Raw genomic sequence first — 26574 nt, forward strand, 5'->3', positions numbered from 1 at the left:
TGTCTTGGCCACTGGTCAGGAACCACTTTAAATGACACACATGTTCATTGCCCAGGCCTTGCCAGCACTGTTTCAGACCCGATGGCATCCACTGCTATCAGCCATGAGTTATGCATGAGGAGTGATGTCTAGAGGTTAGGTTTAAATTCCAGTAAGTTAAATGTGCTTAGGAACAATGTCTACGCATTCCCTGTGTAGCTACAAGGAGGAGCCCTGAAGACCTAGGGACATAGATAGCAAAAGCCAGGATGAAGACAGCTAGATGGGACCTTCAGAGCTGGGCACAGGGAGAGAAAACCAACACTTATTTGTTTTTTTTTTTAAAGAAGGTGTTGCTTCAGTCATGTACAACTCTTTGTGACCCTATAGACTGTAGCCCGCCAGGCTTCTATGTCCATGGGATTTTCCAGGCAAGAATACTGGAGTGGGTTGCCATTTCCTCCTCCAGGGGATCTTCCGGACCCAGGGACCGAACCCGCATCTCTGACATCTCCTTCATTGGCAAACAGGTTCTTTACCCCTAGCACCACCTGGGAAGCCCCTTTTAAAGAACAGCTCTCCTGAAAGTAAAAGTAAGAAACAGTGTTAAAGAAATTCCATCCTTTAATATTCTATCAACACTAGAAAGACCATAGACTTCCAAAGAACCTCTGTTGATGGCACAGTGTGAGGGGGGAATAAACCACAGTGGAGCACATAGGATTTTACCTCCACTCTGATGTTAGCTAAGCAGAGGCAGAGAACCCGGAGGGAATGCACCCGAACAGCTGTGTTACAATGATGGGATTCTGAGTCAACGACCTTATCTCTTTTCTCTGTTTTCCAACTTTCTGCAGTACGATTGCATTATTTTAATCATTCTTGAAAACTATAAATATAGGAAAGATATACAAAGAAGTTAGATAAGGCACTTGCCTCGTGGTCCAGTGGCTAAGACTCCATGCTCCCAGTGCTGGGGGCCCGATTTTGATCCCTGGTCAGGGAACTAGATCCCACATGCCTCAACTAAGAATTCACATGCCACAGCTAAGATCTGGCACAGCCAAATTAATTAATTAATTTAAAAAGAAGTCAGACAAAAGATGAAAACAATAATAGCAGTTAAATCCAAGTTTCAAATGCAAAAAGAGAGAGGGAGAGAAAGAAACTTGGTTCTTTAAATTCAAGTAAATTTAGAAAAAGAAAAAAATCTTTAACCAAAGCTGCTGAGCTGCTGTTATCTTGCAAATGTTGCTCAAAGACTAAGGTGCACTCCAGAAGGGTTAGGTCTGGTCTTACAAGGGTGGTGGGTATTGTAACATTTTTCTAGCTAGTCACATTCATTTTCCCAATAAAAAATTATTTCTAATATCTCATATGTTAATTACTGAACCATTTAGACTGCTGAGATTCTTGAACCTTGCTTTCACCACCTCTGGAATGTGGTGGTGGTGGTTTAGTCATTAAGTCATGTCTGACTCTGGCGACACATGGACTGGGAAACTAACAGGCTCCTCTGTCCGTGGGATTCTCCAGGCAAGATTACTGGAGTGGGTTGCCATTTCCTTCTCCAGGGGATATTCCTAACCCAGGAATTGAACCCATATCTCCTGCATTGCATGCAGATTCTTTACCAACTGAACGACAAGGGAAGCCCTGGAATGTGGACTGCTTCAAATGCTTCAAATGCTAACCGGCCACTCCTAGGATGTGCATTAAAGTCAGCTGACAACCGGAAGCAGCCAAAATGTCTACCAGCATGGGATTCCTTAAATAAAACACGGGACCCTCCTGCAATGAAACCCTCTGCTGCTGAAATGAAGACATTTAGAAGCTCTCTGGGAACTGGCGAGGAGAGACCTCCAGGATGTAGGATTCAGTGACGTGAGCAAGGTGCAGCTGTGGAGGCAAGAACTTGCTTCATTTTGTGTACCTGGAGGTGGAGGGGAAGGAGAACTCATATTTGCTTATATTAAAAACTGCAGAAAGAATCTCTGGAAGAGTGTACAAGAAAAGACTAAATTTGCTCTGGGGATAGGTAAGGGTGGGAAAGGAGATTGGAAATCGGGCTGATGAGAGTAGAAATGGAAGCAAGATACATTTTATACTTTAAATTTTGGGAGTGGGGATGTGCCCTGCAGCATGTGGGATCTTAGTTCCCCAACCAGAGATCAAACCCGCACCCTCTGTGTTGGAAGCCCAGAGTCTTAACCACTGAACCATCAGGCAAGTCCTTACTTTGATTTTTTTTAACCATATGAAGTCTGATAGTCCCTCAGTCGTGTTGACTCTTTGCGACCCCATGACTGGCTCACCAGGCTTTTCTGTCCATGGGATTCTCCAGGCAAGAATACTGGAGTTGGCGGCCATTTCTTTCTACAGGGAATCCTCCTGACTCAGAGATCGCACCCGGGTCTCGTGCATTGTAAGCAGACTCTTTACCATCTGAGCCACCAGGGAAGCTTTGGTTTTTTTTCTTTAAGCACGTGAATATATTACCTACTCTCAGGAAAGAAGTATATGTTGATTTTCACATAAATGCATTCTACTGTCCATATCAGCATATCATAAATACATTCCAATGCATATGACAGTGACTTCAATCCTGCTGTCACTTTTAAGGTAGTGTTTCTCAAACCAGAGGGCCAAGTACACAAACCCACAGGATAAAGATTTGCTGAAAGGTCTGGAAGGATGACAGATGTACGCATAACTCCAAAGTAGAATGTAGCTTTGCTGAAAGCCCTCCCAGCTTGCTGCATACTACCAACCGGTGGCCTTGTGTGGGGTGAGATAAGCAAAGGCCAGGGATCTCTCTGTGCCCAGCATCATGCGAGGGGCAGATCCTTGTGAGCTCCATCTGTGTGGGGCTTACGGACTTTCTAAAGGCAATTCCAATTGATCTCCACAGCACCTCTGGGCAGCAGTAAACATCCAGTGAACCAGTGAAGTTGCTCAGTCGTGTCGAACTCTTTGTGATCCATGAACTGTAGCCTACCAGGCTCCTCCACCCATGGAATTTTCCAGGCAAGAGTACTGGAGTGGGTTGCCATTTCCTTCTCCAGGGGATTTTCCTGACCTGGGGATCAAACCCAGGTCTCCCGCATTGCAGGCAGACACTTTACCATCTGAGCTACCAGGGAAGCCATCTTTGTTTTTAATAAGAAAAAAAAACTAGGCTCCAAAGGCCACATGACCAGATTAAAGTTACTTGACCGGTAACTCCTAGATCAATCGCTTTAGATTGTTCTGACTCTTGAACAATGCCTACGTTCTGTTGAGAATTTGTGTATTTCTGCATTTACTCACTTAAGACAAGAGCTATCGTTGTCTTGCTCTTGACTTTTGTTGGCTTTTTTATTTTTATTTACATGGTGAATTTTTCTGATGGTTTCAAGGAAAAACTGAACACACAAAAAATCTGGGGAAAGTCAAAGGAGGAAAATAAATCAAAGCAAAGAGGTTTCACTGCCTGCAAGCTGGGCATGCGCAAATGGACTCTGACCTTCCTCACGGCCATGGCTGTTTCTGCTGCCTCGTGTGTGGTCCAGGTTGGTGCTCTGAGGGACACTGGTAGAACGTCCCTCCCACACAGATGGAGGGACGCTGGCAGGAGAGCAGCATGAGACCTGACGAAGGTAACATGGCAGTCGGAAAGTAGAGACCGAAAAAAAGTCCGAAAGTTGAGAGGCCCTTCCTCTCTTAGAGTGATTCACAGAGGAGAAACCCTGGACCCTTTCCAGGAGTGAGGCGGTGGTTGATCTGCGATCGTTGCTCCTTATCAGTATTTCCGCTCTGACTCACCCACCTGCGACACTCAGTCCAGAGCAGTTAGCACCTGGAAAGGGCAGCAGCACAAGGGCCACCTCCCTGTTCCATTTGTCTCCTTATCTCAGCGGCTCCCATTTGTATCGCCCTGATGCTCCTCTAGGAACCAGGATGTGGCATTTTCTCATTTGACTCCTGCATTAAAGGGAAGCAAGATAAGACAGGTAAAAGGCACCACTCTCACTGGAGGACAAACAAGATGTACAGCAGGAGACAGGCCCACGCTTGGTTTAAGACTCTGTCACCATCTTGAAATCCTCAATAATTTTACCTTTAAAAAATTTATGGTGGAAAATATTCATAACATAGAATTTGGAGTTCAGTAGCACTAAGTACATTCATCAGTTCAGTTCAGTTCAGTTCAGTCGCTCAGTCATATCCGACTCTTTGAGACCCCATGAATCACAGCATGCCAGGCCTCCCTGTCCATCACCAACTTCCAGAGTTCACTCAAACTCATGTCCATCGAGTCGGTGATGCCATCCAGCCATCTCATCCTCTGTCATCTCTTTCTCCTCCTGCCCCCAATCCTTCCCAGCATCAGGGTCTTTTCAAATGAGTCAACTCTTCTCATCAGATGGCCAAAGTATTGGAGTTTCAGCTTTAGCATCAATCCTTCTGATGAACACCCAGGACTGATCTCCTTTATAGTGGACTGGTTGGATCTCCTTGCAGTCCAAGGAACTCTCAAGAGTCTTCTCCAACACCACATTTCAAAAGCATCAATTCTTTGGCGCTCAGCTTTCTTCACAGTCCAACTCTCACATCCATACATGACCACTGGAAAAACCATAGCCTTGACTAGATGGACCTTTGTTGGCAAAGTAATGTCTCTGTTTTTTAATATGCTATCTGAGTTGGTCATAACTTTCCTTCCAAGGAGTAAGCGTCTTTTAATTTCATGGCTGCAATCACCATCTGCAGTGATTTTGGAGCCCAGAAAAATAAAGTCAACCACTGTGTCCACTGTTTTCCCATCTATTTCCCATGAAGTGATGGGGCCAAATGCCATGACCTTAGTTTTCTGAATGTTGAGCTTTAAGCCAACTTTTTCACTCTCCTCTTTCACTTTCATCAAGAGGCTTTTTAATTCCTCTTCACTTTCTGCCATAAGGGTGGTATCATCTTCATATCTGAGGTTATTGATATTTCTCCTGGCAATCTTGATTCCAGCTTGTGCTTCTTCCAGCCCAGCACTTCTCATGATGTACTCTGCATATAAGTTAAATAAGCAGGGTGACAATATACAGCCTTGGCATACTCCTTTTTCTATTTAGAACCAGTCTGTTGTTCCATGTCCGGTTCTAACTGTTTCTTCCTGACCTGCATATAGGTTTCTCAAGAGGAAACTTTTTTCCCATGGAAAAGAAATGCAAAAAAGCAAGATGGCTGTCTGAGAAGGCCTAATAAATAGCTGTGAGAAGAAGAGAAGCAAAGGCGAAAAGGAAAGATAAGCATCTGAATGCAGAGTTCCACAGAATAGCAAGGAGAGATAAGAAAGCCTTCCTCAGCAATCAATGCAAAGAAATAGAGGAAAACAACAGAATGGGAAAGACTAGAGATCTCTTCAAGAAAATTAGAGATACCAAGGGAACATTTCATGCAAAGATGGGTTCGATAAAGGACAGAAATGGTATGGACCTAACAGAAGCAGAAGATATTAAGAAGAGGTGGCAAGAATACACAGAAGAACTGTACAAAAAGATCTTCACGACCAAGATAATCATGATGGTGTGATCACTCACCTAGAGCCAGACATCCTGGAATGTGAAGTCAAGTGGGCCTTAGGAAGCATCACTACGAACAAAGCTAGTGGAGGTGATGGAATTCCAGCTGAGCTATTTCAAATCCTGAAAGATGATGCTGTGAAAGTGCTGCATTCAGTATGAGAGCAAATTTGGAAAACTCAGCAGTAGCCACAGGACTGGAAAAGGTCAGTTTTCATTCCAATCCCAAAGAAAGGCAATGCCAAAGAATGCTCAAACTACTGCACAAATGCATTCATCTCACATGCTAATAAAGTGAAAGTGAAAGTGAAGTCACTCAGTTGTGTCCGACCCTCAGCGACCCCATGGACTGCAGCCCACCAGGCTCCTCCGTCCATGGGATTTTCCAGGCAAGAGTACTGGAGTGGGGTATGCTCAAAATTCTCCAAGCCAGGCTTCAGCAATACATGAACCGTGAACTTCCAGATGTTCAAGCTGGTTTTAGAAAAGGCAGAGGAACCAGAGATCAAATTGCCAGCATCCACTGGATCATCGAAAAAGCAAGAGAGTTCCAGAAAAACATCTATTTCTGCTTTAAGTACATTCATAATGTTGTATAATTATTGCCACTATCCATTTCCAGAACTTTTCCATCACCCCAAACAGAAACTCTGCATCCGATGACTTCCCATCCTTTCTTGCCTCCAGCCCCTGGTAACCTGTATATAACCTTCTATCTCTACGAAGTTGACTATTTTTCTAGGAACCTCATCTAAGTGAAATCATATGGTATTTGTGTCTGGCTTATTTCATTTAGCACAGTGTCTTCAAGGTTCATCCATGCTGTAGCCTGTGTCAGAACATCCTTGCTTTTTAAGACTGAGTAATATTCCACTGCATGGACTATAAGCTAAACCACATTCAGTTTATCCATTCATCCCTCAGTGGACACTTAGCTGCTTCTACCTTTTGGCTATGTGTATAATGCTGCTAATTACCTTTGGTGCACAAATTTCTATTATTTTTTATTTTTAAAAGGGTAGAAGCTAATAATAAATGGAATTTGGTAGATAAAAACCTTCAAAACCTAAGGCCAGTTGGCAGAAAGTAGCAGAAAGGATCTTAGGTGATAAAAATGTAAAGAAAATTGCTCGAGGGCAAAGTTGTTTCCTGCTTGATTTTCTTCCTTGTTCATCTGTTTCAATCTGCTCCTCCTTAACCAGTTGTTAGACACCTTGTTCATTTAATGATAGTTTTGCCAGGGGAAGAAACACTGTATTAGATATCAGATCAGATCAGATCAGCTCAGTCGTGTCTGACTCTTTGCGACCCCATGAATCGTAGCACGCCAGGCTTCCCTGTCCATCACCAACTCCCGGAGTTCACTCAAACTCACGTCCACTGAGTCAGTGATGCCATCCAGCCACCTCATCCTCTGTCGTCCCCTTCTCCTCCTGCCCCCAATCCCTCCCAGCATCAGAGTCTTTTCCAATGAGTCAACTCTTCGCATGAGGTGGCCAAAGTACTGGAGTTTCAGCTTTTGCATCATTCCTTCCAAAGAAATCCCAGGGTTGATCTCCTTCAGAATGGACTGGTTAAATATATTAAATATAGCCACCGACAATAAATGTATCCCAATTTGAGATATGTTCTGTGTGGATAATTATTATTGCTGCATTGATGGAGATTCACTGTATTAGTCTACTTTTTAAATGTTTGGCATTTTAACAAGAAAAAAAAAATAATTTGAAAACCGTTAAAAGTGTGTCTTGAAGTAGAGGCAAGAAGGTTCATTCTACCTCCTGACTTAGTCCACCTTTCCTGGCTCAGTCTCCTTCCAGGGGTACCAGAGACGGGTCTGGGTCCCCACGTCTTGACAGAGCACTGGGTGCCCCCAGGAGGCCTCCCAGGGGTCCCAGAAGGGTACAAACCAGCTGTCCTGGACTTATTCCCCTCCTCCTCACTGTCTGTACAGAAAGGAGTTCCAGTAAAATTAACACCATGGATGGAGAAATAAGGAGAAGGGGGGCGCCCCTAGACGGGCTCCTGAGATGCCCTTCTGTCTCCTGCCAAGCTGCCAGGGAGAGGGGGTGGGGCTGTAAACCAATGCTTCCTTCAATCCCCAAGCCCACTTCCTTATATTAGGAATTTTAACAAAGAAGGAATAGTAAGCCCTACAGTAATACTCTGCCAGCCTTTCATGTGGTCTGGGAACATCTGCTTGAGAAACCACATGCTGCAGGGTGAGTCACCGGGGTCTGGTCTCGCATTGGCTGAGAAGATCTCCTGATGCTGGAGGAAAACTGGTCTTTCTGCTATTGGAAGGGAAAAGTCCCGGGCCGCCAGCCGCGCCTTGGCTCGGGCAAGGCTTGGAGCACTCTGCCACCTCCGTGGCCTCCCAGCTTCTCCTGGTAGGATGCGCAGCTTCCCAAAACAGTCTGCGGAGTTTGGGAGATGTTGGAAAAATGATAAAGACGGTCACACAAAGGCCAGCAAAATCTGGGTGTGAGCATCTGGCCCTGAAACTCTGGCCACTACACCCCCACCTCATTTAAATGAACTGACTGTTCAGTCCTGGGGGTATCAATCCTGATGTGAGTGAAAGTGTGATGGCTTCTTAATTCCATCCTAAAAGAAAAATTTTATTTTCCATAGTAGCAACGCCTTCCTGGTTTGTGTGTTAAGACTTGTGCCTGGCAGGTGGGTCCCCAAAGCAGCCCAATGAGAGCAGACCTGTGTGAAGACCTGTGGTTCTCCGAAATCCTAGAAGGTGCAATTCTTGGGTTTGCCCATGACCACTGTCTAGAAGGGGCTGGCTGCTGTCACCACAGGCTCCCGTTTTCAGGGCCAGGTCTGACTGAGCCAACTCCTCTCTCCTCCAGCTCTGCTGGCCACCTCTGTCTGGTTACCATGGACACAACTTTTCCCCATTTTCTGGAAACATATTTGAGAAAGAAGTCGTTGCTAACCAGCGTAAATTGGTGCTAATATCTTTGCATACAATGTATCTGGGACAATACTGAAGTTCTACAGTCTGAGTGAAAAGGATTTAGAGAAACCACAGCAGGAATAGTAATCACTGTCTTGTTTTCAAGTCAATACACCCCAGTCTTGGTGCTGAACTTCCATGAACTGTTCCATTAAACCTTTCCCACAAATTGCCCCAGATAATGCCACAGTTTTACAGGTGGAAGTGGGTCCAGCAACTTGTCCAAGGCCACATATGTTATAAGTGGCAGAGTTGACCATGTTCAGCCTTGACTGAGCCCAGACCCCTGAAAGGCCTTGAAAGCACCTGTCTGAATAGAGTTTACTTTTCAACAAGGCTGAGGTTCCCAGGTCTAATGCACTTGCTTGAGTTCACACAATGAGTTAACAAATGATCTAGGATGCGAATCAGGTATCCTGTCCCCTGGGCCAGGGTGGGATGGTTGGAAGAGCTTGGGCTGACAAGTCACCTTGGGCTGATCAGCATCTCTGCACACCAAGTCCCCCTCTGCAGAATCAGCATGGAAAATCCCCACCTGTTTGGAGTGAAGAGTAAATGCAATCATGAACATGACACCCCCGCGTTCACCCTTTCACTTGTTAGGACTAAGTCATGCAACTATAACTATTACTATTTACCTGGCAGTGGTACTGTCCTCTGTTACTAGTTCCTTCTTGTCTGCTGAGATAAGAAGTAAGCCTTGTGTCCTTGATTGAACAGAGATACGGTTGGCAACAGGGCAGGCCCTTGTAGATCCTTCCTGTCACCTGCTCTGTTGTTGTTTTTTCTTAAATTTATTAATTGGAGGATGATTGCTTTAAAAGTCGTGTTGGCTTCTGCAATACAACAATGTGAATCAGCCACAAGCATGCATATATCTCCTCCCTCGTGAACTTCCCTCCCATCCCTTTCTTGGTTTTTGTTGTTGTTGTTTGCTTGTCTTTCAATCTTGGCTGTACTACCAGGCTTGTGGGATTTCAGTTCCCCCATCAGGGATCAAATCCCAGGCCGTGGCGGTAAAAGCCGAAACCCAAACCACTAGACCAACAGGGAACTCCGTCACCTGAGGTGTTGTTTGGAGTAGTCATCCAAACCCAAGGTTGGGTTCTGAGAACTGGGCTGAGATCTGGCCCAGAGCGGACTGACCACTGTGAGTGAGGGGGTGGCTATCTGGTTACCAATATCTTGATTTGTTGAGGACTGAGGGGTTTTCCTGGGATGTGGAATTTTCAGTCCTAAAACCAGGACAGTCCTGGATGGCAGCAAGTCTAGGTCAGAGTGAATATCCTAGGGGATCTCTGGGCATTTGGAGGGAGGGGACCCTGGGTGGCACTCACGTGGGTGCCAACAGTGAGGTGGCTGGGGATTTGCCCAGCTAATTGGCAGAAGTCTTCCCTCTCTGGCCAGGAGGAAAGCAGCCACCTTACTCTGTTGCATGAGGCTTGAAATCAGGTGACTTAACTAAGAGTGATCACAGCAACTATTGGAGGACACAAGGGTCGCCCCACTGTCTGCTGAGACTCTGGGATGCCCTCAGCTGCTCTGCTCCCTCCGCCAGGAACCCCACCAGCCACTCCCCAGAGAGAGGCAGCTGCAGGGCGAACCCCAGTCTGCTTGGACCTGGGGCATAGGCTTCTCATTGCCAGGGTCTCTCCTGGGAGCTTGGGGGCATTTTGTATGTGTGCCTTTGCATTGTTTTTCTTAAAGAAGTCCCCACACTGATAAGCTTCAAGGTCCATCAAAGCCTGGATCCACCCGTGGCTGAAGGCAGTGACTATCAGGGGGGAACTTGGGCCTCAACAGGGCAAGAAATTGTTCCCAGAAGAGAACTGAGGGCATTTCCAGTCCCAGAGCCTGAAGCCAGCTTTGCAGAGTCATTGCCCAGTGAAGAGGACAGAATCTGGAGCAATGAAGACGTCCCTGGTGGCTCAGATGGTGAAGAATCCACCTGCAACGCAGGAGACCTCGGTTCGATCCCTGGGTTGGGAAGATCCCCTGGAGAAGGGAATGGCTACCCACTCCAGTATTCTTGCCTGCAGGATTCCACGGACAGAGGAGCCTGGCAGGCTACAGTCCATGGGGTCGCAAAGAGTCGGACACAACTGAGCGACTAACAACTTTCACTTTCACTGGGGAAAGAAGCTGTGACCCTAAACTCCCACAGGGCAGAAAACTCAGCCCCTGCTGTTGAGGGGCCCGGACGGTGGAGTTATAGAGAGTTGAGGGAGCCACGCCTTGGAAAGAGGGAGGCTACCTGACTCCTTACAGCCCCTGGACTTTGGGTGGGTAACATCCCCCGGAGGCTTTGTTCTCATCGCTGGATTCTGGGAAAGGTGAAGCTAGCTGGCGCCCCCTAGGGCTCAAAGGCTGAAGTGCGGCCCGCTGAGGAAAAGGCACCGTGGGCCCTGCGCTGTGCGGCTGCGGGCAGGATGCTTCCTCCCGCGGTCCTCAGTTCCCCCATCTGTGAAACGCCTGGCACCTAAGAACCCATCCAGCCGAGAAATTTGAAAAGATAAACTAGAAATTAAGCTTGCTACTCTTTCCATCCTCTGCAATAACTGACCTATACTATAAAAAAAAAAAAAAAGAGCAAAAATGGTCCAAGGACATACGGTGAAACTTTATCAGTCTGTGCAATGGCAACCCACTCCAGTACTCTTGCCTGGAAAATCCCATGGACGGAGGAGCCTGGTGGGCTGCAGTCTATGGTGTTTCTAGGAGTCGGACACGACTGAGCGACTTCATTTTCACTTTTCACTTTCATGCATTGGAGAAGGAAATGGCAACCCACTCCAGTGTTCTTGCCTGGAGAATCCCAGGGACAGGGGAACCTGGTGGGCTGCCGTCTCTGGGGTCGCACAGAGTTGGACACGACTGAAGCGGCTTAGCAGCAGCAGCAGCAGCATCTGCTCAAGGCAGAACTCCAGGCAGGAAAGAATGGTCTTGACCTCCAGCTGCCCGACCGGCAGATAGAACGGGCAGGACTCGAGGAGACCGGATCTCTGTCCTGGCTATTACCGAGCTCTGCTCCCATGTCCATGTCCCCCCACATTCAGTGCTGGTGGCGGGGGATGAAAGCCACTAGCAACGCCTATTCTGATTCTTCTGAGGGTGTTGTAAGAATCAAATAGGAAAGAGCTTTGAAGGATAAAGTTCCACTCATACTTAACGGATTATTGTTTGCTTAATTCCTTGAAAGAAAATCACAGTGAGAACATTCTCCACTCCGTGAGGGCTGAGTTTACTGAGAGGAGTTTCAACACCCTCCAGTGGGACTTTCACACCTGGCGCAGCCTGCCAAACGCTCACCCTGGAGAGATTGCGGCTGGATCTCACTGTTCTGAAAAGCCGCCAAATGTGGCTTTAGAGTATTGGCCTAAAATGTTGCCATGTTTATTGATTCACAGCCGGCTAGGGCCAGTCAGCCCAAAGCCTGCCAATGCCACTCTAATTGTTACACATCTAGCTACCTTAAATATCATCCAAAGAAACATTTTTAGCTCTTTAGAGCCTACCTGCGTGTGCATACCCCCATGAAACCACACTGAACATCTGCCAACCAGAGATAAGACAGACCCTGTAGTTATGAAAGATCCCACATCACTGTGCTTTTAGGAGCTCCCCCACCCTGACCTTGCTTTAAGCAACACTGCCTAGATATGTAAGCACGCTCTCTGCTCCCCACCTCTGCCCCATCCTGGAGTTCTCTTGCCCAACCCCCTTCAAGGGGTGGCCTTTGCCAGATTATCTGGAAGGTCTCTTGCTGGGAGGTCTTCGCCACTTACTGCCCTAGTATCACCCAATAAAGCTTGTGTGTGACTGCCCCCCATGGTTCTGTCTCTTCCTTCATCAATGCTTGTTGTTGTTGCTGTTCAGTCGCTAAGTCATGTCCTACTCTTTGGGACCCCATGGACTTCAGCACAACAGGCTTTCCTGTCCTTCACCATCTCCCAGAGCTTGCTCAAACTCATGTCCGTTGAGTTGGTGATGCCATCCAACCATTCATCCTCTGTCATCCCCTTCTCCTCTCTCCTTCAATCTTCCCCAGCATGAGGGTCTTTTCCAATGAGTGAACTCTTCCCATCAGGTGGGCAAATTATTGAAGCTTCAGCTTCGGCATCAGTCCTTCCAATGTATATTCAGGGGTGCGTGTGCACTGGGTGGCTTCAGTCACGTCTCTTGAGACCCTCTGGACTGTAGCCCCCCAGGCTCCTCTGTCCATGGGATTCTCCAGGCAAGAACACTGGATTGGGTTGCCATGCCCTCCTCCAGGGAATCTTCCTGACTCAGGGATCAAACCTGCATCTCCTGCAACTCCTGCATTGCAGGTGGATTCTTTATGGCTGAGCCACGGGAGGGGAAGCCCTGAATATTCAGGGTATCAACCCTAAAGTCCTTGAATTTATCATACTCACTCAGCCTCCACATGAATCAGAAAACAGACATTTTCCCAGTGGCTCAGCTTAGGTGCTGATACAAACATCAGTAAGCGTCCTAAGTCTGAAAGTTCTCCACATGAAACTTTGGGTTGGGGGTAGCAGCTCCTGGAAACAGAAGGGCAAACCCCAAACCTAGCACTCCAGGTATCAGGTTTGTAAGGTAACTCGTGGTCAGACACACGTGCCTAGAGGTGGGGACAGCTGCAGAATCCACCAGCTTTGCACCTGGGGTAGGATCAAGGTGGACAGGGTCCCAGGATGCTGTTGCCATAAGGTTGGAACTTGGCAGGTAATTTTACCCAGGAGAAATCACTGAAGAGTGAGCATGGAGGGATCTCTGGTGGAGATCAAGCACAACTTAATTTTACAGATAAGGACATTTTAAGCCTGGGAAGTTATGTGAAGTGACTTTCTTGGTCACATACTCATTACTGGCAGAGCTAGGTAGCCTAATCCATTACTTGTCAACCATAATACCCTACTTAAACATGCACAGGGTCAATTTGTACCAGCAAGCTACTTACATGATGTGCTATGAGAACGGGTACCTGAAGACTGGCTGTTCACTTTATCTGACAGCTGTAAAATCAGGGTATCTCATTTCCCAGCCAGAGCCTGGTTCAGTGTGTGAACTTTGTCAGCCAGTATGTGTCCTGTCTAGCTACAAAGAACCCTGGGCAGTGTGGGTCTAGATCTGACACGGATCCCTTTCCTCAAGTAGAGACTGGGAATGAAGACAGCTCAGGGAACAAAGGAGACAGAGATTGAATCCTGGTAACACTGTTTGAGCTCCTGGGTCAAGCCTCACCTGAAGTCCTCCCAGGGCATTTCAGTCATGGAAGACCTGGAATATCCCTTTCCTACATAACAAATTTGAATCAGATTTTCTGTCATTTGCAGGATACACTAGAGTGGCAAACCTGCCATCTCCTTGTGGTTATTTTCCACCATCATTCCCCTGTTGTGGTCCTTTGGATCACTGATACGGATGCACCTCCTGCCATTACCTCTTGTGATGCTCTCAAAGCTCAGCTTCATTTGACAAACATTTGCTGGACTTCTGCTGTATCCCAGGCCCTGTTTTATGCTCTGGGAGAGAAACAAGGATCATCATTAGGACACAGTTCCTGCTTTCAAGGAATTTATAGACTCAGAACATATTTTTAAATGAACCACAACACACTTAACACTTGAGTATTAAGTCACTTCAGTCATGTCTGGCTCTTTGCAACCCCATGGACTGTAGCCCCGCTAGGCTCCTCTCTCCATGGGATTCTCCAGGCAAGGATACTGGAGTGGGTGGCCATTTCCTTCTCCAGGGGATCTTCCCAACCCAGGGATCGAACCTGCATCTCTTCTGTCTCCTGCACTGGCAGGCAGGTTCTTTACCACTAGCGCTCTTGGGATGCTCAAATCCTAAGTAAGATGCAGAAAGTGCCTAGGAAGAAGGAGTTCAGTGTGGGGAGATGAGGCTGGGACACTGAGTTATAAAGTGAGAGTGGCTTGGAAGCAAGGGCCTCTTGGGTGAGGACGACTTTGCCCCAACCTCAGTTGGCCTGCTTTCAGGTGGTTGTGGGTCATTGGCACCCCTCCCCCAAGACTAATTCTTTGCAATGTGTGATGCCTTCTGGACAGAAGTTTAGATCAAGTTCTTCAGGGGATGAGCTAAGGGCCTTCTGCTCATATGGGCTACTCTGGGGTTCTCAGGTTGGAGAAGAGATGAGTGTTTTCAAATGTATACTTTGCTGTTTATGTTTATATACGTGGGGATATATGGAGAATAAGGAAGCATTGCATTTATTTTTGTGAGGTCTTAGAAAACTGAGATAGGACCAATCTGGGCAGACTTTGCTGTTGTTGTTCAGACCACTCAGTTGTGTCCAACTCTTTGGGACCCCATGGACTGCAGCACACCAGGCTCCTCTGTCCTCCACTGTCTCCCAGAGTTTGCTCAGATTCATGTCCATTGAGTCAGTGATGCCGTCTAACCATCTCATCTTCCGCCGCTCCCTTCTCCTTTTGCTTTTGGTCTTTCCCAGCATCAGGGCAGACTTTATGAGACTCTAAGACCCTGGATGACCTGTCTAGCCTTTCTTCCTGCCATTCCTGTACCCACTCCTCTCCTCTGCCTGTACGGAACACACAGGTAGCTCGAGAAACACTGAGCTACTTCTTGTTCCCAGGATACACAGATCCTCATCCCTCCACATCTTCCTCTTCCAGGAAGACCTGCTTCTTATTCACCCACACAGGGCCTCCCCATCCCCTGCATCTCACCTAGAACCTTCCCACCTGTTCCTGGGAGACCCTTGTTTTCTCCCTGCATCTGTCACATCCTTTATACACACTCTGTGGAGGGAGGGGAAGAGGGTGAGAGACCTCAAGACAGCAAAGTGTGAAACAGAAACAGGAAGCTCTGCAGGGCCCAGGCCAGTGACGTTCAGTCGGACAGGTCTTTCTTTTCTCTGCTGCCAGTGAGGGCCCAGGTCCACAGCAGTCAGCCCTGTTACCCACTGGGAGTTCTGTTTAGAATGACATCACCTGTGCCCTGAAATGCCATCAAGGCCCTTCTGGAAGAATCTAGTCCAGCTGGACCACCCCTGTCCAACTGCTAAAACCACCCACAAGCCTCCAGCTCCCTCAACAGCACGGTTGTCCTTGGATCGTGTTGTTATTGGTGGCAGAGATGTCTTCTCTCTGGGTTAGACAGTCTTCAGAACAGGAGCTGTGGATTTCCTTTTTTTAATTTTTAGTTGGAAGATAGTTGTTTTACAAATCTAGACAGCATATTAAAAAGCAGAGACATCACTTTGCCAACAAAGGTACGTATAGATTTTTCTAGTAGTCATGTACGCATGTGAGAGTTGGACCGTAAAAAAGACTGAGCTCCGAAGAACTGATGATTTTGAACTCTGGTGCTGGAGAAGACTCTAGAGAGTCCCTTGGACTGCAAGGAGATCAAACCAGTCAATCCTAAAGGAAATCAACCCTGAATATTCATTGTAAGGACTGATGCTAAAATTCAAGCTCCAATACCTTAGCTACCTGATGTGAAGAGCTGACTCACTGGAAAAGACCCTGATGCTGGGAAAGACTGAGGGCAGGAGGAGAAGGGGGCATCAGAGGACGAGATGGTTGGATGGCATCACTGACTTGATGGACATGAGTTTCAGCAAACTCATGGGGGATAGTGAAGGACAGGGAAGCCTAGCGTGCCACTGTCCATGAAGTTGCAAAGAGTCAGGCATGACTGAGTGACTGAACAACAGTTGCCTTGCAATGTTGTACTGGTACTGCCGTACAATGTGAACCAGCCGTAAATATACACATATCCTCTCCCTCTTGAGCCTCTCTCCTACCTTCCAACCCACCCCTCTGGGTTATCACAGAGCACCAGGCTGAGCTCCCTGTGCTGTTTAACAACTTCCCACTAGGTATCTATTTTACACACTGTATATATTTCGATTGTACTCCTTAAGTTCATCCCACCCTCTTCTTCCCTCTCTGTAGCCACAAATCTATTCTCTACAGCTTTGTCTCTATCCCTACCCTACAAATTGGTTCATTGGTACCATTTTTCTAAATTCCATATATATGCGTTAATATACCTAGCACATGACCTGGCTTACAGAAGATATTCAATAAATTTATGTCAAATGAGTCAGTGAGTACAGAAATGAATGGATGAGCTCTTCCCGTGGATGGAGACTGGAAATTAAAAAACCCCACTGAGTTCTGATTATTCTAACTATGGGCTTTGAAAGTCTCTTCTTTCTCACTTGAAATATGAGAACAATGAACACCTGTGTTCAGGCTCAAAAATGTGGATTCTAAGAACACCGAACCTCCTTAGAGGGACAAGTTTCCCCAAGTGAAGTCTGCTGCAAGAGCTCTTAAAATGTTCTTTCGGTCTAATGATTCCCATTAGAACCTTGGTCAGCCTGGAGGATCAGGGACCCCCACTCCAGTTCCTTCTTAATGCAAAGGCTCTTTGTGCCAACTTGCCCAGCATCCCATGCTAGTTAGGGTAGAGTTGGATACCCGTCCAGTTCTCTTTCTACAAGACCACACTGTCCCATCCCACGAATGATGCTTGGAGGGCTGTAGACATTTAATATGCTGAGTGTACACCAGAGAGATGACTGCAGTTGCCAACTGAAATCTGGGGCCATAACTTGGGGGGCGGGATAGATAAAGGGGAGCTGATTTCATTGGAAATGTAAAACCAAGAAAGAGACTGGTGAGACTTGTTGGCACCTATTTTGGGTTAGAAGAAGTGAGAGAGAAACTAGGAAATGAAGTGAAGGAAAGGAGTTTGAAAAGAGGTTATTATTAGAAGTGGATCGGGGCCATTTCCTGCTTGTAGCTTTGCGTCATTCCCAGCAACAGGGTATGGCTCTTGGCTGGAAAGTCTTGCGTAGCTGAAGTAGAGGAGAACGAGCTGCTGGGCTATGGGTTTGGGGTCCGTATGCTTTAATGTTAAGGGGGCAGAAGTTATGAACCTCTATTTCCACCTGACCTTCTTCAAGACTTTCCAGTTGGTGGAAAAAGAAGGTTGGCTTCCCTGGAAAGAAGATTTTAGAGTACGGCGGTGGCAGCTAACACATGCTAAGTTTCAGAAAGCCTGCTCTTCACCCTGTGGTTGAGACCAGAAGCTGTTCTCCAGAATGGGGAGAAATAGAGAAGATTTCAGTGTCAGATGTCTATGCCAAAAATTTTAGGAGTTTAATTTTCCTGGTTCCATTACCCCAAGAGATTTTGGCTTCAGCAGTACTTTTGGAGACATTTTCTGTGGTTAGGTGTTAGAATTCCAGTGGAAAAGCTGAGCACATTTCTTTTAGGCAACGTGTGGCAGACTCTGTGAGCTCGCTACCCCCAGAGTCTCTCCGAATCCCCTTCTGCCTTGTCATTTCTCACTATCAAGGCTAAAATTTTTTACATTTTCACTTTCACAGTCTTCCTTGCAGATAGGGTGAGCATATGACCCTGTTCTAACTCATGGGATACAAAGGGAAGCCTAACAGTGCTAGTGGTAAAGAACTAGCCTGCCAACACAAGAAACATAAGAGATGTGGGTTCCACCCCTAGGTTGGGAAGATCCTCTGGAGGACGGCATACCAACCCACTACAGTATTCTTGCCTGGAGAATCCCATGGACAGAGAAGTCTTGCAGAATATAGTCTGTAGCACACAAGAGGTTAGAAGAAGTTAGAGGATTCTGAGAAAGTTTATATTTTCATAATAAACAAAACAGAGGGCCAACCTGGGATTTTTCCTTCCTCCTCCTACCCACTGTAAATGCAAATGTGATGGCTGGAACTACAGCAGCCATCACATCATTGTGAGGGAAGACGAAGAAAATTGCAGTGACATCTGCTCTGGCACAACTAGTTCACTGAATCAAGTCTTCTCCAGGCTTCTTGTCTTTTTTTTTTTTTAAGCCTTATTTTAAAAAAGAAGTTGAGTTTTCTGCTTTTGCAGGTGAATGTCATCATAACTGATAACCAAGACTTCTCAGTATATTTAATATGCTTGTGTGTATTTTGAATCTCTAAGAAGGGGAGAAAATATATAGCAATTCTAAACTTGTAAAACTGAGGTATGATTTTTTCAAAAAACAATTTTTGTGGAACTAGTGTTTTAGGTATACCCTTTAGGAAACTCTGAGCTAGGGGATCACAAACTTGGTATGACAGACAGACCCCAGGATAGCTCCCGTGTTCATGTCCTGCTAAATTTCCTCACTTTGAGTGTAGGCAGGACCTCTGACTTGCTTCTAAGCAATAGAATATGGCAAAGGTGATGGGATATCACTTCAAAGATTATGTTTTAATTAGATAAATAGATGACAGATAATAGATAGATGATAGGTAGATTCTGTCGCTGATCTTAAGTAAGCTGTCATGCAATAAACTGCCTATGGAGAGGATCACAAGGTAAGACCTCTAGTGGCCTCTGATAGCTAAGGGGCTCAGTCCTACAACCACAAGGAACTGAAGTCTGCAAACAACCGTGTGGACTTGGCAGAGAACCCCTGGCCTCAGGCAATGTTACTATAGCCTTGTGAGATCCTGAGCAGAAGAGCTAGACTGTACCTCAGTTTACTGTGCTTTTCAGATACTGTATTTTTTACAAATTGAAGATTTATGGCAACCTTGCTTTATCAGATGATGGTTAGTATTTTGGTGCATTGAAGTATTTTTAAATTAAACTATATATATATATATTTGTTTTAAATTTATTTTTAATGTTTGCTTTTTAAAAAATATTTATTTGGCTTCACCAGGTCTTAGTTGCGTCATGTGGGATATTTCAGTTGCGACATGCAAACTCTTAATTGGGGAATGTGGGATCTAGTTCCCTGACCAGGGATTGAACCTCAGACCCTTGCATTGGGAGCGTGTAGGCTTAGCCACTGGACCATCATGGAAGTCCTTGTACATTTGTTTTTATTCATTTTTTAAAATAATTGTATTTATTTATTTTTGGCTGTCCTGGGTCTTTGTTGCTGTGAGGGTTTTTCTCTAGTTGCAGAGAGCGGGGGCTACTCTCTAGTTGCAGAGTGCTGTCTTCTCTTTGTGGGGGCTCCTCTCGTTGCAGGGCACAGGCTCTAGGGTGCCTGTGCTTCGGGGCTTCGGTGCATGTGCTCAGGGGTTGCGGTTCCCAGGCTCTAGAGCACAGGCTCAATAGTTGAGGCACATGGGCTTAGTTGCCCCATGGCATTTGGGATCTTCCCCGCCCAGGGATGGAACCTGTGTCTCCTGCATCGTCAGGCAGATTCTTTACCACTGAGCCACCAGGGAAGCCCTACATTTGTTTTTAGATATAATGCTATTGTTACCGAAAGGAGTGTGGGGTCTGGCTGCTCATCACTCAACAGCCAAATAAACAGGCCAGGTTGGTGGAGAAGAAAGTTTGCTTTAATTTCAGATGATGGTGATGAGGGTGGGCGGTGGGGTGGAAGGGGAAGTAGCAGGTGGGGATGGAGGGCAGACATCAGTCCAAAGGCCAACTCCCCCCAAACACCCCCCACTGGCAACCCGTGGGGCAAGAGCTTTTGTAGGCTGAGGGAGGGGGTTACATGCAGAAACAGTACAATCAGCTGTGACCGTCAACATCAAACTGGTCATCAGTGGTCTGACCAGCATCATCTCGGTTGTCTGAGGTGCAGTTATCTTCAGTTCCAGGGTCCACTTGTTCCCATTTCCTTGAGGACAATTCTTGAAATTGTGGCAGCTTATGTCGTGGGTACAGCCTGGTCATCACGTGGTTAACGGCTCCCACCTGGAGTTTCAGTGTCTATAAGACAGCTCACAGGATTTGGCTCAGAATATTATCTATAGTTCTTGAAAAGGAACTTAAGGACCTTGACTATGCCTAATGACTACATTATTATTATTTGGTCTCCCTTGACGGTTTTCCTTTTTTTTTTTTTTCGTATGTTCTCATGTCTCTGATTAAACTTAGTCTTTGACTTGAGTTTTTCACAGACAGAAGGCAGGCAGAGGATGTGAGGGGAATGACCATAGGAACCTACTCTGTTTCACCATCGCATACTTAATAGACTATAGCATAGTGTAAATAACTTTTATATGATCTGGGAAACCAAGAAATTTATGGGACTCAATTTATCAAGATACTTGCATTATTGCGGTAATCTGGAATCAAATCCCAAATAGCTCTGATATATGCTTCTACTAATTTATGACCCACAGAAACTGTAATATAATAAATCTCAGTGTCATTTTAAATGCTGTTTGTGGTAATTATTATACCACAAAAGAAAACATCTGGGAAAGGGCCAGCTCCCAAGAACAGGCTCCAAATTGTAAGGTGGCTCTGGTACTTGGTGTCTGGGGCTAATGAAGTTAAGGTTTTCCCATGTGGCCCATCTACTTTTCTTGGGTACTTTTCCCTCCAGTAAATGTATCCTAACCTAACAAGGTCTTCCACATAAAAAACACTCAAAAAATGAAACAGCTCCAAACATACTGTTCTGCTGAGTTTCATGACCTTTTATTCGTCTTCGAGTCTCTAGAAATACCTTGTATGGAGCATTCATTCCAGATTCCATTGACCTGGAGATAAATTGGCTGTCCTCACTGGGAGCACAGTCATTGTACTTAGAGACAATTTTGGCCTTCACAGTAGAGAAGCTTGTTTCCTGGTATTCCGGTTATTTGTCATCCTTCCCTGTTTTCATTTGACATTCAAAATATATGCCTTCCTCTGAAATTTCTAGAAGAATAGATGATTGAGGATAGCAAATTAGATTTTTTTGGGCCTTTTTGCCCAGTGATATTTCAAAACATTTTTTCATGGTAAAAAGAGAGCTTGTTTACCTGAAGCTATTTGTAGTTTTTGTCTTTTGTGCCACGCCAATAAGCAGTTCTCTGAAACCGGCCTACAATTTTCTTTTCCTTTTTTAAAAAACTTTTTATTTCGTATTGAGGTATAGCCGATGAACAATGTTGTGACATTTTGGGGTGAACAGCGAAGGGACTCAGCCATACATGTACATGTATGCGTTCTCTCCCAAACTCCCATCCCATCCAGGCTGCCAGGTAGTACTGAGCAAGGTTCTATGTGCTATACATAGCACAGGGGCCTGCAGAGGTCCTTGTTGGTGACCCATTTAAATACAGCAGTGTGTACAGGCAACCATACGTTCATTCTCTAAGTCTGTGAGTTTCTGTTTTGTTCAGTTCATTTGTATCATTTCTCTTTAGATTCCACATATAAGGGTTGTTATAGGAAATCCTTTTCTCTATCTGACTTACTTCTCTCATTTTGACAACCTCTAGGTCCATCCATCGGAGAAGGCAATGGCACCCCACTGCAGTACTCTAGCCTGGAAAATCCCATGGCTGGCGGAATCTGGTAGGCTGCAGTCCATGGGGTCGCTAAGAGTCAGACACGGCTGAGTGACTTCACTTTCACTTTTCATTTCATGCATTGGTGAAGGAAATGGCAACCCACTCCAGTGTTCTTGCCTGGAGAATCCCAGGGATGGGGGAGCCTGGTTGGCTTCCATTTATGGGATTGCACAGAGTCGGACACAACTGAAGTGACTTAGCATAGGTCCATCCATGTTGTTGCAAATGGTATTATTTCATTCTTTTTAATGGATTCCAGCCTACAATTTAACTTAATTTTGATACTATCTGCTCAGAAGAAGCATCAGACCCCACAGGTGAAGGGCTCAGTCCTACAAGAATGTCCCTGTCCTCTCATCCCCACCCCACTGCAGAGGCTAGTGGCAACTCCAGGCTGCCGTCTGTTCTTCTGACCAACAGGCTATAGGTTGGGGATTTCAGTGACTTTCTCCTTGGGTTCAATTGCTTTTCCAGAGCAACTCACAGAAATCAGAGAAACATTTTACTTACTAGATCACCAGTTTATTATAAAAGGATACAACTCAGAAACAGCTAGAAGTAAGAAATGCACAGGACAAGTTATGTGGAAGGGATGTGGAGCTTCCTTGCCCTCTCCAAGGACACGACTCTCCCAGCAACTCCATGTGTTAACCAACCCAGCAGATCTCCAAATCCCATCACTCTGGGGGTTTGTGGAGGTTTGTTCATAGGCAGTGATCAAATCACTGGCCATGGGCTACAGATTCAACCTCTATCCCTTCTCTCCTCCCATGAGGTCTAAGCGGGGACTGAAACTTTGAACCCTCCAATCACAGTGTTGGTTCCCCTGGCAACCAGCCCCATCCTTAGGTGACCTGGGGACAATCAAAATATAATTCATTAATAAAAGACATCTTGATCTGTCTCACCACTTAGGCAATTCCAAGGGTTTTAGAAGTTCTGTGCTAGAAATGGGAATGAAGACCAAATACATATTTCTTATTATAAATCACAATATCCCAGTCCATTCCCTGCTCTTCACACCTTCTTCCCTTATAGCAAAGCAATCACACAGGTCAAAAGACATTGGCACATCACTAGAACTTCTTTCAGTCGTTAATAACTATGCAGTTTGTCATCATATCATACGAAAGTGTCTCCCAGGGCAAGGCCACTCAGGTTTGCAGGCTTCTATTTCTACCTTGTCAGCTACACTGCGGGCAGTAATACTAGTTTAGCAAGTGGCCCCTTCCCGCTCTCCTTCACCCCCGCCCACCCCGTTACACGGGATCAGAACCAGGGAGCTCCCTTTACCATCTGGCAATATAATTGCCTTCACTGTTCAACCCAATTTTGCACCTCACACCCCATCAGGCCTTCAGGATTTCTGTCTGACATAAAGGTTAAGAACACACTGCAGTGCGCTCAGTGGTCCTGCGGATTTGTCTCTTGCTTCTGTTCCTGTGGAACAGACCCTGGGATGCCCCTTGCATGAGCCTCCGACCACCCTCCAACATTTTTTCCAGTTGCAACCCTGGAATCAGCCACTCAGCTATACTCAGCTCCCACGACCAGCCAACATCACTTTCTGAGCTTAGCTTCTTATTGCAGATCAACCGTGAGCTCCCAGATTCATCAGAATTATTCCGCCCAGGTGGAGGCCGCAGTCAACTGCCTGGTCAGCACACATCTGTTGGCCTCCTACCATTACCTCTCTCTGGGCTTCTATTTCTACCACAAACATGTGGCTCTGCAGGATGTGGGCCACTTTTGCCGCAAATTGGCCGAGGAGAAGCGCGAGGGTGCAGGAGCACCTCTGGTAAACACGAAGCCATTGCAGAGGCCACGCCCTCTTTCAGGACGGGCGGAAGTGTCTCAAGAGAAGTCGGGAAAATCCAGGAAGCTCTGGAAGCCGCCCTTCTCATGGAGAAGAACTGGAACCAGCCCTTTTGGGCCTGGATGTTCTGAGTTCTGCCCACACAGACCCCCACCTCTGTGACTCACAGACAGCCACGTCCTAGAAGACGGGAGACCGCCTGACCAACAACGTCTGCAGGCTGGCTGGCCCCGGGCTGGGTTGGGAGAATATTTCTTTGAAAGGCTCACCCTCAAGCATGGCTCGGAGCCTCTGGAGCTGAGCCTTTCAGGAGCTCCCGTAATGCCCAAGCTTCTGCCTGAAGCCCCTCTCTGCAGCCACTAGGCAGCTTTCTAACCACCCTGGAGCCCTCTCCCAAGCCTTGGACCGAATGGAAGCAATAAAGCGTTTTGCAGAAAAAACAAAATGAAAACATACTTACAGTTTATTCTTGCTGAGGCCCTTGTAGGTGTAGCCCTGTTCCTGTCACCACAGAAGGAAAAAAGGAAAGAAAAAGTTGAGGTGGCGGGGAGCGGGGAGAAAGAATACCCACATCCCTCCTTACTCTGCCTGAAAACAGACACTCCTTTAGCCCCACTCGTGTCACACTGAGTGTGAGCACATGCTCGTGAAGGTGTATAAACCAGCCCTTCGTGCTTTAACCTTCCCACTTTAGATAACCAATGGTTTAACTGCCTGTTCCAATTTTCTAGCTAACTAGTACTCAGAGGAGGCTCTCTGTTCATTGTTGGATAATATGGAATATAATGTTTGGATATTATGGATATAATGGAAGTATATGAATATAATGTACATGTGTCCCTTGGTCTGAAAAAATGATGTTCAGCTGTCCACCTTGACTCAGTATTTCCTGTTCTGGTTTCTTTTATAGGTTCCTGAGTGTTTGCATCTCCACTGGGTAAGAAAAGCTCAGTCTCGAGTTGGTGTCTATTACTGTATGAACCCATTTCAACCCCTACCCTCAACTCCCTACCCCATCCCACCTCACCCAGGCCGCCAGCATCAGTCTCACTTGTCAGCTGCGTTCAGAGCCTTCCCACCAAAGATATCTGCCATGTAGCCGTTTGCAGTCTGTCTCTTGTCAACTGAAAGGAAACACAATTTGAGAGGCATAAGTTAAGCTTTCAGTTCAGTCACTCAGTCATGTCTGACTCTTTGTGACCCCATGGACTGCAGCACACCAGGCTTCCTTGTCCATCGCCGACTCCCAAAACTTGCTCAAACTCATGTCCATCGAGTCGGTGATGCCATCCCACCACCTCATCCTCTGTCGTCCCCTTCTCCTCCTGCCTTCAGTCTTGCCCAGCATCAGGGTCTTTTCCAGAGAGTCAGTTCTTCACATCAGGTGGCCAAAGTCAAGCTTTATTACGGGTCTTTCTGAGGATCATAGCCTGGGGTTGGCCTCTCAGTAGCTCTGAGAAACTGCTCCCAAGAAGTTGGGGCAGGTTGTGGGGGTTGCTTATATACAATTTTTTAAAAAGTGGGGGGAGATGGGCTACAAAGCACATGCAGTCAAGCATACATCTTGGTAAGAGATGACGGCTAGTCACAAAGAACAGATAGTCAAGACAATGACTACAGTGCTTTTGCATGTGTGGGAAACTACAAGAAGCTGGGTTCATTAAAATTCTTCCTGAGATACATATGACTCTCCAAGGGGCCTGTTTGTCCAAAGCACAGAGCATCCTGCCCTTAATTTCCTCTGTCTGAAGCACAGAGCTCTTCATCCCATTATCACATTAATCTCTTCTCTCTAGAGCACAGAGTGCACTGCGGGTCAGTGACTTAATCTCTGTAGACTTGGATGGTGAGCAAAACATTCTCTCTTCTTTCACTTGCGCTCTCTTGTTGGCAGACAGAACGGTTCTCACTGACATTGTGTGCCTCAGATGGTAAGGGAGGATGGCGTCCAGATTCAGCCCATCCCTGCATTGCTGAAGCACCCACCACCTGCTTGCATGGGTGCAGGTGGCCACCTTAAGTGAGCACATGGGGAGATTCTTCTCATCGGCTCCAGTTCCCTTCCAGATCTGGGGGCCAACATGCTCTTCTTTAATGTACCCCTCAAATTTCTTTAGTGATTGCCACAGAGCTATGCAGCATATGGACATCCCTTTAACAGGCCAGGTTTCCACTGCCCTTCTGCCTGACCATATGGCCAGGCCACTGGCCACTGCCCATGAGTCAGTAAAAACCCAAACACTGGGGTTGTTAACAGTGTTTGGTTCTTACCACTGCTGGGAAGACAGCCTGCCATTCATCCCATTGAGCTGAATTCTCCAGAGTCGTGGCCATCTAATTGGATGTTGTCCAATTACCCTGGAACTATCCATAAACCACTGGCTCTTGCTCCATAGCAACTCACAGGGCTCTGTCCACATGGCAGTCGGTTCCAGCAGCTCCTCAGGTGGCTCCAAAGTCAGTCCTAGAGGAAGAGTCTCCTTGATTGTATCTCCTCTCTGCCTTCCCTAGACAGCATGATCTTGTATTAACCATTTACATACTATTACAAAACTCTTCTGGGCATTGCCAGCCCCATCTGGGCATTTCTCCAGCATCACCCTAGGCACTGTGGGTATCTCAGATGTCAAGATCATTTTCTGTCCTTCAGTCATAGGAGTGGTTTCAGTTAATAATGCCCAGTGGCAGTCTCCCCTGGTGGTCCTGTGGTTAAGACTCTGCACTCCCAAAGCTCCCAACCCTTTACTTTAATTCCATCAACTCTTATGTTTCTATCCTTACATTTTTATGTTTTTTCAATATAATTGTAGGCTGAGCCTGGGCTTCCCCAATGGGTTTTGCTACTATAGTGTCTGGGGTTTCTGTATCAAGAAGTCCTTGAAAATGTCTCTTTTTTATCCACTGACCATTTTACCTACTTTTGTGTGAAAGGCTTTGGATC

The 26574-nt window shown here is 46.3% G+C and overlaps 1 pseudogene; it reads left to right on the forward strand.

The window, feature by feature from the left end:
- The window catches only part of LOC147346261 (ferritin light chain pseudogene), a 67469-nt pseudogene extending 43178 nt beyond the window's left edge, over positions 1-24291 (forward strand).
- The last annotated feature ends 2283 nt before the right edge of the window (positions 24292-26574 follow it).

This window comes from Bos grunniens, chromosome 24, assembly GCF_055505025.1.
Source record: "Bos grunniens cultivar Pamir isolate PY7600 chromosome 24, Bosgru_T2T1.0, whole genome shotgun sequence".
In the NCBI taxonomy this organism is placed as follows: Eukaryota; Metazoa; Chordata; class Mammalia; order Artiodactyla; family Bovidae; genus Bos; species Bos grunniens.